Below are 3,780 nucleotides of genomic sequence, written 5' to 3' on the forward strand. Positions count from 1 at the left end.
CCGAAGTCCGCGTGCTCCAGATCCGCCTGTCAGCTCAGGGACTCTTTGAAGGGAACCCAGTCGGGGTGGGGGCAGCGGCACACGTTTGTACTTTGAAAGCAACCGTCCGGCAGCCGTGTAAACAGGGGCAGGGAGGTTGTGAGGAGACCCCGGAGGAGTTTTGCAAACTTTCCAGAAGGAAACTTCACTCCTCGCCCTTTGCGGAGCCCCACACAAAGAGGGGCCACCACTTCCTGCGAAGACAACTCCAGGAGCGGACAGAACATCCGTGTCTGCATGAGAGTCCATTCGGATGCAGGCCGGGGTTCTTCAGCCCAGGGCCCACCCTCCGGAGGTGAAGAAACGCACAGTGCTGTGCCCGCCGGGCCCGGGCTGGCCACCTGCGTGGGCAGGCGTGGTTAGGCAGCGCTCGTGGCCTCTGCCACCTGCCCCCACACTGTGGCCTTGAGCAATCTACCAAGCCTTGTGCATCTCATTCCCCGTCGGGAAGGTGGGAATAATAGCAGCATCCATATCACAGGTTCTGAGGACCAGATGAGCTAACACACTCGCATGGCTCAAAACAGCAGCTCCGGGCGCACCGCAGCCCGGCCGGACTTGTGGGTTCCTTGGGTCACGTGCGCAGAAACCACGGCTCTGGAGGTTCAGTGACGCCGGCCAGGTGCACACACCTCGCTGAAACCGGCTGGTGCACCTCCATACTTAAACATTTTCCGTGACCTCTCCATGGATTAGTACTGATAAGACACATTACATTAAAAGCGTCTCTCAGAGGAAAACTGTGCTCTTACCAAAGCACTTCCTAGTTAACTTGAAACTCCCTGATAAAGCCTTAAGGGAACTGAAGTAATGAATAAATCATCTTCTTTAAAAAAAAATTGTGGTATAATTGTATACAGTAAAACATGCAAATCTTAAAAGTATAGTTTCATAAGCTTTCAAAAAGGTATAGACCCGGCTAATTAACTACCTTCATAGAGAACATTCCCCTCAGCTCAGAAAGTTTTCTCCCCCACCCCTTTCCAGTCCTTCCTCCTCACCCGGCAACCAGGGCCTTTGGTTCCTATTTTATAGGTGAGCGCTGTGGCTGCAGCGCTTTACACACAGGGAACCCTGAGGAGGGCCTCTCTGGTGTCTGGCTTCTGCTGAGTGTGATGCTTTTGAGATTCATCCATGCTATGTGTGTACTGGAAGTTTACTCCATTTCACTGCCTAGCGGTAATCATCTTTAAGTGGATGATTGATGTATTTCAGCAGGCTTTGCCATATCATTATTCATTAATATTTTCTCCATTGAAAGAATATTCATATTTTAAAATTTACATTTCTCACGTTTACCGTGATCTTATTTCTTCTATAGAATTAAGATATAAACTATCTTCTTCCAGTAACACATTAATAGATTGACAATATCCTAGGCTAGAATCGCTAAACACTAATTGATGGGCTCAGCGCCCCATTGTTGATAACTAAGGCCATCTGCTTCAAATTGTCATCGTAGAGGGAAACAAAATCCCAGTTACAAGGTAAAGCTTCTATAAGTTTAGCTGATGTTGACAGATTGTGGAGGTGAGGAAGTGTTTCTGTGGATGAATTGCAAATGAAGGCAGCTGCACCCTGAGAAAAACTGAAACATTTTGCCCTAAAAAAAGAGAAAGGAATGTGTCTTCTGGAAATAGTGTAGCTATTTGAGCATTGTGACCCGGAACATGATAGCTCCACCACAACACCAACTAGCCAGTGCCAAGTAAAGGTAAAATCTAAGAAGACTGGGTGGTCAGGAGGAGGGCATAGAAGCTCCAGGATGTCACCAGAGATGATAAAGGGAGGTGGAAATCATAGTTTTAGCTCCATTTTATAGTTGTAGGTAGAAGCGAATATTGCCACCGTCTCTGTGCTCTGTTGCCTTCACAAAAAGAAAGATTGTTCAGAGGAAATTATGAGAAAATTCACTGAGTTTGTTGCAAATGTGTAGCTACTGAGAGTGCGAGTAACTAGGATTGTAGTGGGCATGTTTCCTTCACAGGCTGCTTTACAAAATCTTGGGCGTCTGATAGGAACATTTCTGTACAACTTAGTATATGTCCAGTCCTTCAAATGCCTAGCCAAGGACAATGCAGTGTATTCAATTATGAGTGAGGTTTAAGAAAAGAAAAAGGAAAAGACACCCAGTTTCAATACAAAGAAGCTATTTAAACCGTGCGAAACAGAGCACCAGAACTTACCAACAAATGAAAAATGTGAATTTAATTACCATTAAATTAAAATAATGCATGGAGGGGCTGGGTGTGGTGGCTCACGCCTGTAATCCCAGAACTTTGGGAGACCAAGGCAGGTGGATCACCTGAGGTCAGGAGTTTGAGACCAGCCTTACCAACATGGTGAAACCTGTCTCTACTAAAAATACAAAAATTAGCTGGGCACGGTGCTGCATGCCTGTAATCCCAACTACTCAGGAGGCTGAGCCAGGAGAATCGCTTGAACCCAGGAGGCAGAGATTGCAGTGAGCCAAAATTGTGCCATTGCACTCCAGCCTGGGCAACAAGAGTGAAACTGCGTCTCAAAATAAATAAAACAAAATATTGCAAGGAGCAAACAAAAAATGTGACCAAACATCACCATAAATTCAGAAAATTTATGGAAGCAATTGACACATTTGGAAAAATCACAGTTGGCAAAGTCATATAAACAGGTCTCATTTCCAGCAGATAATTAACAGTATAAAAGTAAACAGCAAGGGAGAGAATATTACTAACTAAAAATTTGATTGGTGGATAATAATAATAATAATATTAATATTATTTTTGAAACCGAGTCTTGCTGTGTTGCCCAGGCTGGAGTAGAGTGGCATGATCACAGCTCACTGCAGCTGTAGCTGAGACTACAGGTGCATGCCACTGCACCCAACAAAATTTTTTTTTTTTTTTTTTTGATAGTAACAGGTTCTCGCTATGTTGCCCAGGCTGGTCTCAAACTCCTAACCTCGAGTGATCCTTCCACTTTGACCTCCCAAAGTGCTGGGATTACAGGCAAGAGCTACTATGCCTGATCAGATAATATTATTAACAAAAAATTTCTCATAGCAGGGAACTAGTATATACCATATGAAGAAACACAGGAAATAGGGTATTATATAAAGTGATAATTATAAAGATATTTTCTAGACCAGAAATATAAACCTTTCTGAATTTTATAAGAACATCACGGAAAGTACAAAATAGGAAAAACAAATGACTTAGTGAAAGATTTTAAAAAACTATAAAAATAGAAAATAAATGAAAATGATGCAATCAGCCTAAGAAGCAACATATTGGCCACAACTGTCAATGCAAATGGGCTGACTCACTTTTTAAAAGAGTGTTAAACTAGGTGAAAAAGCATATCCCAATTCCACGCTATCTACAATAGACGTACCTAAAATGTGTGATTCAGGAAGGTTGAAAATAAGAGAATTAGCATAGATATTCCAGGAAAATACAAACAAAAATCAAGGTCACAAACTCAATATGAGATGTGATGAAATTCAGATGAAATGTATTACACAGGAACCAAAAAAAAGGCAATTTATGATACACCAAGGAATATAATTCATAATTTAGATATAACAGTTATGAATACCTAAGTACCAATAATATTCATAAAGCTGAAATTACAGGCATTACAAGAAGGTAAGGAAGAAATAACACTACTCATAGCAGACTTCAATTCACTTCGTTCAGCCAATGGCAGATCATGTAGAAAAAAATAAATGTAAATATACAGAATATTTCTGTAAACTCT

Source organism: Pongo pygmaeus, chromosome 14 (assembly GCF_028885625.2).
Source record: "Pongo pygmaeus isolate AG05252 chromosome 14, NHGRI_mPonPyg2-v2.0_pri, whole genome shotgun sequence".
Taxonomy (NCBI): domain Eukaryota; kingdom Metazoa; phylum Chordata; class Mammalia; order Primates; family Hominidae; genus Pongo; species Pongo pygmaeus.